This window comes from Eulemur rufifrons, chromosome 7, assembly GCF_041146395.1.
Source record: "Eulemur rufifrons isolate Redbay chromosome 7, OSU_ERuf_1, whole genome shotgun sequence".
Taxonomy (NCBI): Eukaryota; Metazoa; Chordata; class Mammalia; order Primates; family Lemuridae; genus Eulemur; species Eulemur rufifrons.
In genome coordinates this window covers 273,790,345-273,801,342 of record NC_090989.1, presented here as the reverse complement: position 1 = coordinate 273,801,342, position 10,998 = coordinate 273,790,345, and positions in this window count along the sequence as shown.

Below are 10,998 nucleotides of genomic sequence, written 5' to 3'. Positions count from 1 at the left end.
AATCCTTCCTCTCAGAGAGCATGAATGAAATAGATTCATGTATACCGAAGTCTCAGAGTGTCAAGTGTCCACCCTTTTCTTTACTTCTATTCAGGTTCCACTGGGAGTATCCAGTGATAATCACTAATTAGCATACTATTCAACACTGTTACACATGGTGGCTGAGAAACATTTTGTAATATTAAACAATTTATATTACTCTTAAATCTGTGTGTATATGTCTAGATGTAATAGGTATGAAGCAAGCTGTTGATATTTTACACTGACAGATGGATACTGATTCTAGAATTATAATTAGTTTTATTTTTATAAAATGTTTAACAGTATTTAAGTTTTCAAAATAATAAATTAGAAAGTCCAGCTTTAAATATTTTATTTAAATTTTTATATTCATTGCTATAACTAATATCTTGCCTTTTAATTTTAATAAATAATTTTGAATGTTTTTTGGTTTTTTTTTTTTTTTTTTGAGACAGAGTCTCACTCTGTTGCCCAGGCTAGAGTGAGTGCCATGGCGTTAGTCTAGCTCACAGCAACCTCAAACTCCTGAGCTCAAGCGATCCTCCTGTCTCAGCCTCCCAAGTAGCTGGGACTACAGGCATGCACCACCATGCCCGGCTAATTTTTTCTCTATATATTTTTAGCTGTCCATATAATTTCTTTCTATTTTTAGTAGAGATGGGGTCTCGCTCTTGCTCAGGCTGGTCTCAAACTCCTGAGCTCAAACGATCCGCCCACCTCGGCCTCCCAGAGTGCTAGGATTACAGGCGTGAGCCACCGCGCCCGGCCTGAATGTTTTAAAAGAAAAATAAATAAGGTCTATAATGACTTAAGAAAGGCCTACTTTGGCATTATCAATAAATCAAAATTTATGTGAAGTTTTAATAACATTTTGCTGAAATTAAGACAAGAAAAATAAAATGTATAGAAAAAAGCTTGATCACTTATTACAATAGTTTTGCAAGCCTTTACTACTTATCCAAACATCACTGACCCAGATATTTTCAATAAAAATTTAAATTTAATTGTCAGACTTTCAGCCATACAAAAATCACGGCTTGATATACATTTTTCAATTTTGCTGTGAAGATACATATGTCAAGACTGGAGAAGAGAAGAGATTTTATTTCGTAGTTTGATTTATAGCTTTTACATATATAAACATGTAGACTGTGGACCTCCACTTGTATTTGCCCTGGCCCACATGAAATTGTACTGAAAAGTAGTAGGGCACAGTGTCTCACACCTGTAATACCAGCACTTTGGGAGGACAAGGTGGGAGGATCACTTGAGGCCAGGAGTTCAATACCAGCCTAGGCAACATAGTGAGACCCCATCTCTCCAGAAAAATTTAAGAATTAGTCAGGTATGGTGGTACATCCCCATAGTCCCTGCTACTTAGGAGCTGAGGAGGGAGGATAGCTTGAGCCCAGGAGTTCCAGTTTACAATGAGCTGTGATTGCAGCACTGCACTCCAGCCTTGGTGACAGAGCAAGACCCTGTCTCTAAAAAAAAAAAAGAAAGAAAGAAATTGTACCAAAAGGCTATTTGAACCAACAACAGGTACAAAGAAAAAAAAAGTAAATTTTAAAAATAGGCAATTTTTGACTTCAGGAAAAACAAAAAATAAGTAGTACAATCCTAATACATTAAAATGTTCAGCTATGAAAAACATTTGCATAGGTATAATGTAAATACTGAATAGTTATTTAACCAAAAATTACTTCGAGAGGATAGGGAAAGGAGGCAGAGAGGATGACAGCATGAGAAAGAAATCTTCATCTATCAGAAAGGATGCCACTAGATAAGGTCTAAAATTATGTCTCCCCGCTCTCCACAGCAGAGGCAATCCAAAGTAATATACCTGCCAACAGAGAGCTGGTTTTACCCCTCAAGGTATAATGCTAAGACCAGGACTCAGAATTGGTCACTGATGCAGACAAATTGAGACCTCAGCAATGGCAGTGATCAAGTCAGCCCTGGAGAAGGGAAGTCCATGTTGTTGAAGCCCATGTGTAACCTTCACCACTGATACCATGACTGCTTTGTTTACAAGCCCATTAAGCAAGCACCCGGCTGCCTGGAGACCAAAGAGAACTGGCATTGAACAGAGGGCCAACTTGAACATCTTATTATCAACAGCCTCTCCTGCAGTGGGGAATTTTTGGTGAAATTCACGAAAGCAAGAATGATAAGAGGAGAAGAGTCTGGGTGGGATGGGAGAGTTGTTTTATTTATTTTGTCTGCATTTTTAACAATAAGAAATATTCATATATTACTCCTACAATTAAAAATAAATTTTGCCAAAAATGATAAGTATGTGAGGTAATGGCTATGTTAATTGGCTTGATTTAATCATTTTGCAATGTCAACATAAATCAAAATTTTATCACACTGTACACTGTAAATATATACAATCTTTATTTGTCAATAAATAAAGCTGGGGGAAAACAAATTTTAAAAACAAATAAATTTTAATAAATTAATTTAACTATAGTAGAACTTCCTTGAGATTTGATTATCATATTCACCCTGCTGTCTATCTGATGCTCATGCCCACTACTTATTCATTTCTATCATAGGGCTCTGCCACCCCCACAGAGATTAGGACTCAAGTTCCAAATGTAACTGCTCCCATCAGCATTCTTGGCCTAGAAAGGGCAGCCAGAAAAGCACTTTTAAAAGTTTCTGATCCTTCCTTCACTAAGGAAGGCATTCCTTATGCCAAAATTAAACTGAAAGTCTTCTGGGCCATACCAGAATATATATCAGGAGTACATGGGAAGATTGCATGACACATCTAATCTAGTACTCCTATTCTCTAATGTTTTTTAATTCTTTCCTCTACATTCAGCCAAATTCTTTCTGGCCTTTCAATATTATTTGACATTAACGAGCTAAGTTCATTGTTAGAACTATAGCTGGCTGCCTAAGCAAGAACGTGGACTTCCAAATCTCTGGCATGTGCCATCTCATCAATAAATTCAGTTTCATACGCATTTACATTTCTGTTTTCATAGTCAAGCACTCTCAGATCCATTCCTACAAATATGCCTCATATTTTCATGACATAAATTAGCAAATTCCAATAATTCTTGTGGATATAACATTTAACCTTCCCTCCTTTGATCCTACATCTTGCCTTCCCAGGCATGTTAAGTTTGCATACTGGTATCAGACAAGCAATAATGAGAGAAGGGGCATGAGACAACTTATTAGTTTTCTTATTCAATGAGCCATTGTTTCCTCAAGCAAGAACTGCACAACAGGAAACACTTCAGACCAGTGTTTCTCAAACCACAGGCATTTTCCTCCCTTGCCCCACCTGGGGAGATATTTGGCTATATCTGGAGACATGTTTGATTGTCATGACTCAAGGGTGGGGGCATATGGTAGGTAGAGGATAGAGATGCTGTTAAATGTACAGGGCAGCTCCCCACGACAAAAAAATTATCCAATACAAAATGTTAATAGTGTCATAGTTGAGAACCTGGTTTTAAATGAATCTAGGAATTTAGGGTTTGCCAAGCCCTGATTTCTTTCATTCTCCCAGAATATATCTATTCCATTTGTTAAGACCATATTCTTCCCTAATCTAGCTTAACCTAACATTCACATACAATACAAAATTTGTGAGTTCATGTATTGGTATAATTAATCAAACCACAGAATCAATCTCTGAATTTGGTTTTCAGTATGTCAGCCCTATCACTACAAGCTATAAGAGATTTTTTTCCAAAACTATCCCATAAAGACTTTGAGTTTTACTCTATTACTTAAGGCAACACTTAACAATTTGAGTATATTGTCTATTGCTTTAAATTATCCAATGCCATTAAAGGCATCCATCATGGTTCAATCACTCTTGTTTCCCTTTAAGTTTGTCCACGGCAATAACTACCTGGCTCCCCAGAGCATTTTCCTCAGTGCGTACATAGTCCCATATGATCCTACAAAGTAACTTGATTAGCTATTTTGCCATTTCATGATATGAATGCTACTTTCCCATCATGGAATATGAAAGGAAGTCTCTGTCTATTGCTGGATCCCTATAAAAATAACCATTACCCCGAAGATGTGCTGCCTGCAATCCACTCTCCCGAACCACTAGGCTATAAGCTTCATGAGAGCAGGCACCACGTCTATCTTGTTAATCACTGAATCTCCAGCACTTAGGCAGTGCCTGACACGTAAGTAGACACTTAGTAAATAAAGTCAATCGCAATTCCTCTAAAAGACTCTTTTTATAGTGCTTATTACATATTTTTCTCCACCTGTTCTACTTCCTCAACTGAGTCTCTTCAGGACAGGGACCTAACAACAACGATACCTAGTAATGAAGGGATAGGAAAGTCCTGCCTTAACAACTCACGCGATGAAACCAACATCCCTACAATTGTCATCAAAGGAGACATTGTGTGAAACTGAAAGTCTAAGAAGAATTTATAGGCTCATCTGTTCAGAAAAGTAAATCTGTGAAAAAGCTGGAATAGCTTAGATTGCTACGTACAAACAAAACTGATCCTCCAAGATGTAACCAAACTGCCTTTACCTCTACCAAAAAAAAAAAAAAAAAAAAAAAGCCTTTAAAACTGCCTGAATACCTTTTTACATACTTATAATGAAAAAAATTCGGCCAGGCGTGGTGGCTCATGCCTGTAATCCTAGCACTCTGGGAGGCCGAGGCGGGTGGATCGTTTGAGCTCAAGAGTTCGAGACCAGCCTGAGCAAGAGCAAGACCCCCGTCTCTACTAAAAATAGAAAGAAATTATCTGGACAACTAAAAGTATATATAGAAAAAATTAGCCAGGCATGGTGGCACATGCCTGTAGTCTCAGCTACTCGAAGGCTGAGGCAGAAGGATTGCTTGAGCCCAGGGGTTTGAGGTTGCTGTGAGCAAGGCTGATGCCACGGCACTCTAGCCAGGGCAAAAGAGCGAGATTCTGTCTCAAAAAAAAAAAAAAAAGAAAAAAATTCTTTCAAATTTAAATTCCTTAGATATAAGTAGGCATTCTTCTTAAAAATAACAATTATCTTCAGGACTGTTAAGGGGTTGCCTATTAATTATGTACTTATTAGAGGAAATCAACTCAATACTTTTTTCTACTATCAGAGACATACCAGGAGAGGAATGTAAGTAATTTGGGTGCAAAGAGAGCTTTGACAAGAGAATTCAAGATTGGATGGACTAGGACAACATGGCAATTAGGGAATTAGTACCATGCAGTATAAAGTAGAAGAGAAGCAGGTAAGAGAAATGAAAGGATGCCAGAGATAAAGTATACCAATTTAAAAACTGCATAGGATCGATCATTTCAAGTCTTAGAATCACCATCTTTTATTCTGGTTTCTGTACTTCACTCCCTGCTTTCCATGTTAGTACCTGTGGTTTATCTGTTTATAAATTAAGGACTACATAAACAACCTAACAGGAAGCTTCTTTTGAACATGGACTCCACTTAATACCACCATGAGCTGCTCATTTTCTTTACAGTCACACAGCTTTGGATAGCCACCGCTGCTTATAATTTCACTGGTCAAAGCCAGTTACAAGGCCAGTAACAAGCCACTAACTTCAAGTGGCTTTAGGAAAGAGAGAATTAGATATCGGTTAGCAGTGCTAATGATTATCACACCATTAATCTGAACTTTTTTAGTTTCTTAATGTCATATTTACCTTTTTGCTTTCTATACCTTCCCCCATTCCTTCTTATGTGTATAGATTCCTTTGATAAAAGCCTAAAGATTAGTTTCATAGAAACACCTCTCTTTCAGAGAGGTCCATCAGAGTTATCTGTATATTTTTTTAAAAATTATGTGCCCAGGCCCCACCCAAGATCCTAGTGAACGGAAACATCTGAGGATCGGGTTCTGGGCATGTATGTTCTGAAAAAGCTTCCCAGATGGTGCTGGTTTGCACCCTGTTCTGACTATGCAATAGTAAGCTCGTATGTGTTCCAAGGATCCCTTTGAAGACAGATGGGAGGAAACAGAGCTGAAAGGATCAGAAACAGGGAGGCATCAGGCAGACATTATGACTCAAGTGTGGCAGGGGTCTCAGCTCAGGCTTAAACTATGCTTGTCTAGCCTAGAAGTTCACCTAGAAAATATATCTGGGCATGCCTTGATGACTGGTGGGTCAGTCACCAGGGTTTCGTTTACATAAGCAAATAGGGATCCTCCTGGGAAAGGCCTCATCTTAAATTGAGAGACTTTTTCTTCCAACATTTTAATTGAATTTATAATCATACAGAATGTTAAAAGAATTTACTCACCACTTAGATTCAAAACATGCTACCATTTTGCTGTATTTTCTTTATTTGCTAATTTTTTAAATAGCCCTGTGACCGTTCCCTGAAATAATTATTGCATTGCTTAGATGTGTTCGTATCTAAAAGTGCATTATGACAAGTTTGTATCTTTTTGTTTCCTTGTATTTATTCTGTATAATTAAGAGTTTAAACTCAGGAGTTAATATAGATTTGGGGTAAATAGTCTCTCCACCAATGATGTGTATGTATCTCACCAAGATTTGTGAAATTCTGGGCAAGTGACTAAATCCAGTCTCAAGCTCTTCATGGGATAAAAATAAATAGTAATTGGTAGTGATGATAAATGATGAAAATGATATTATTTGAACTATTAAAAGTAATATCAGGCCGGGCGTGGTGGCTCACGCCTGTAATCCTAGCACTCTGGGAGGCCGAGGCGGGTGGATCACTCAAGGTCAGGAGTTCGAGACCAGCCTGAGCAAGAGTGAGACCCCGTCTCTACTAAAAATAGAAAGAAATTATATGGACAACTGAAATATATATATATATACAAAAAATTAGCCGGGCATGGTGGCGCATGCCTGTAGTCCCAGCTACTCGGGAGGCTGAGGCAGGAGGATCGCTTAAGTCCAGGAGTTTGAGGTTGCTGTGAGCTAGACTGATGCCACGGCACTCACTCTAGCCCGGGCAACAAAGCAAGACTCTGTCTCAAAAAAAAAAAAAAAAAAAAAAAAAGTAATATCATATAACCCCTCTTTCCTTCTATATATGGTATTTGAAATGATATTTTTTACTATGAATACTTAGTGTTCTGTGAATAATAGCCTTACTGTTGAATAAAGAACCCCTTCTCCAACATATTCCCCTTTTATTCATTTTTGTAACTTGGACAAAAGTAGTAGAATATGGTGAACACTAGATGGAGCAACATTTCAAGTAGAGTAATCCTTCCTAACTAAGAACTTTCTAGTATAGCTTAAAAATAAATCATGTCTTGTATATTTCAAAATAGCTAGAAGAGAATAATTTGAATATTTCCAGCATAAAGACAAATATTTATGGTGATGGATATCCCAATTACACTGATTTGATCTTTACAAATTAAATAAGTGTATTAAATTATCACATGTATCCCCAAAATATGGGCATCTATTTATACACCCATTTTAAGAGTTAAAAAAAAGTCTAGAAAAGTAATCACTCATAATTATAGTCACCTGGACACATTTTGCAAGTAAACATAAATGGCTTTGAATATCTCAGGGTTATGGATAGGAGAAAACAGGCAATACAAAGATTTGAATATACTATTGTTATATGTGCTATTATAGGCTGAATTATGCTCTCTCAAAATTCATACGTTGAAGTCCTAACCCCCGGTACCTCAGCATGTGACTATATTTGGAGACAGGATCTTTAAAGAGGCAATCAAGTTAAAATGAAGTCATTAGGATGGACCCTACTCCAGTATGACTGATGTCTTTATAAGAAGAGGAAATTTGGACACACACACACGTAGAGGAAAAACAAGGCAAAACTACAGGGAAGAAGATAGCCATCTACAAGTCAAAGAGAGAAGCCTGGAACAAATCCTTCCCTCATGGCCAAGAAACCAATCCTGCTGATAACCTTGGCCTTGGACTTCTAGCATGCAAAACTGTAAGAAAAATTAATTTCTCTTGTTTAAGCCACTCAGCCTATGGTACTTTGTTAAGGAAACCCTAGCAAATTAATACATGTGGAAAGGAATACTAGAATGTAAGAGCCATGAGGATAGGAATTTTCATCTTTTTTGTTCGTGGATGTATCCCAAACTCCAAGAACAATGCACGACACCATAGTTGGTGCTCAATAAATATTGTTTGAGTCAACTAATAAATAAAGCAGATTAATATGATTCTTCCCATAGATAACTCTGTTAAATGCCACTAATGTTAGAGTAATGCTTTTTACTTTCCTAAGACCTGAGGATCTGGGCTCCCATTGTCATGCCCGGTGTTGTGGTGTAATTGGTCTACTGCCCCAGCCCAAATGTATAAAACCCTCTGGTGAAACTCTTGTGATGATTCAAATCCTGGGGTAGTTTCCTGAAGAAGAGTAGAGCTAAAAATACATAAAAAACCAAAAACACCTTGCTGTAATGCAATAAATGTGAATTAATCCATGTAGAGAGACAGTTCAGATTTGTTAGTCCCACCCTGGGGAAAATGCCACAAACAGATGTAACTTACTGGTATTACTGTTCCCTCAAGGTATTTGGTTAGCTGGCCTCACTAAAGGCATTGAGAATAAGCATGGATTGGCAACTTAGAGGAAAAAAATAAATGAGGACTTTTCTGTTATTATTGAAGCATTTCTTATGGACACAGGAAAAGACTAATTAAATTTCCTTCTGACTTATTCAATTGATTCATGGTGCATATCTGTCTTTAACCTGATCTCCATGTCTTAATGTTATCACTAATACCATCAATCAATACTTAATTTGGTACCCTGAATATGTTAGGCAAAGAGCAGCAAAAATAAAACATAAAAGAAATGTGGAATGTATACTCTGATTTTAACTACATACAAATATCCTTTAAATAACAACTAGAGGAAAAGTTCACCAAAATTATAATTGTAGTTTTGCTAGAGGTGATGAGATTATAAGGAATTCTCTCTTCAAAGTATTCATAATTTTATATAAGTCTCCATTTTTAAAGCAAAAAGTTCTAAAAAAAAATCATTCTAACTTCTAATCAAATTTAGCATTATATTAGGATTAAAATTCCCCCAAACGGCTGGTCCGAAGGTAGTGAGTTATCTCACTTGATTGTTCACAGTCAGTTACAGATTGAACTCCTTGTTCTACTACTTTCCCCCCCTCCTCACTACTGCACTTGACTAGTCTTAAAAAAAAAAAAATAAATAAAAAAAAATAAAATAAAATTTCCCCAAAGGGAGAGAGTGATATGCTAATATTTATTTTTAATTTAATCAATATATCTATACAGACTGCAGATGAGAAAGCCAGAATAACAACTGAAAGTCAGTATATTTGAATCAAAATTGGAAACTCTTACCTATTCTGAAAGCAGTTTAAAAACTAAATCAAAGCTTGTTCTTAGTCTGGGAACTGGAATTAGCTCTAGAACTGATGCAATCTGAAACCAGAGCCAAGAAGTGTTTACCAAAGTCTTTGTCCCAAAGGAGAGGCTTCTTTTCTAATTCTCCAGAAGTGACGCTGTTGGGATTGCCTTGAGACTTCAGCTAAGGAGCTGGTTGTACAGACATTAAATTCATTTTGAAGTTTCATTTTCCTTTCCAGCAAAAATGAAACCTAAAATCTTTTTCACAACATGCAATTTGTAATCAAGCCCTCCTCCTCTGAAGGGTTTAATTCAGTTCTTGTGCATTTGCCCCTCTTTCCTGGGAACCACAGCATTAACAGGAAATTCATGCCTCAGGGGCTTACTTGTTGCAGAATGGAAAAAATCAAGCTGTGGACTTCCTCAAGGATGATTTAGAGAGAAGAGATCATTAAATTACTGTACTGCCCTTCTTATCTTCTTCAGAAGGTTAATAAACAAAGTGACTTCACAAGCTACACCCCACCCCAGGAATATAAACAATTCTTTGACAGAATTTGACTGGAAGTCAACTTGAGAGCTCTGAATCAGGTTTTTATCACACATTGGAGCCTGTGCCCTGTTGCAAGGATCAAGATATTGGGTATTACACAGTCAAATATCGAGCACATTAAAAAAGAATAAAAGGGCTTCTCACGGGGGAGATCTTGGTGGTGATGGAATAGTTCTGTATCTTGATTGCTGTGCTTACATGAATCTACACGTGTGATTAAAAGGACATAGAACCCTATGTACACATATTGTGCCACTGTCAATTTCCTGCTTTTGATACTATAGGTAAGTAAAATGTAACTACTGGAGGGAAACGGAGTACATGTGACTTCTCTGTACGGTCTTTGCAACTTCCTGTGAATCTGTACTTGTTTCAAAATAAAATGTTTTTAAAAGTGCGCCTTCTTAATTAGCCGGGCATGGTGGTGCATGCCTGTAGTCCCAACTACTCGGGAGGCTGAGACAGGAGGATCCCTTGAGCTCAGGAGTTTGAGGTTGCTGTGAGCTAGGCTGACGCCATAGCACTCACTCTAGCCTGGGCAACAAAGTGAGACTCTGTCTCAAAAAAAAAAAAAAAAAAGTGCGCCTTCTTGTGTACAGTTAACATACTTTGAACATTCTGCATTAGAACAAGTCATGGAGAATAAAACAGAGCGTAGTTTTCAAATGTGAGGCTTTCAGCCCCAACCCAAGAGAAGGCTCGAAGTTGGGGATGCCCTCGCATGAGCTTTTCCCTCTGCCTGGGACACGCTTTCCAAAGCTGGCTATCTCCTTCGCACCTTTCAGGCGACATCTCAAGGCCACCTCCTTTCAGAGGCCTTCCCTTATCCCCCCAAGTAAAGGAGATCCCCTTTGCTATTCTCTGAATGCTCCATGCCCTTCACAGGGCCTTCACCAGGTGTACTGATTCGTTTACCTGTTTGTTGCCTGGCTCCCCACTAGAGTACACAAACTCCATGAGGGCGCAGTCCCAACTGTGAGCACACCGCCCGCCGGAGGGCAGGTGCTCCAAAAGGATTTTGTTTGAATCAATGCACCTCCCTGGAACTCGTTCACTTCGGCTGGGGGGTGATCGTGTCGGTCCCTCATGTAAGGCTGACCTC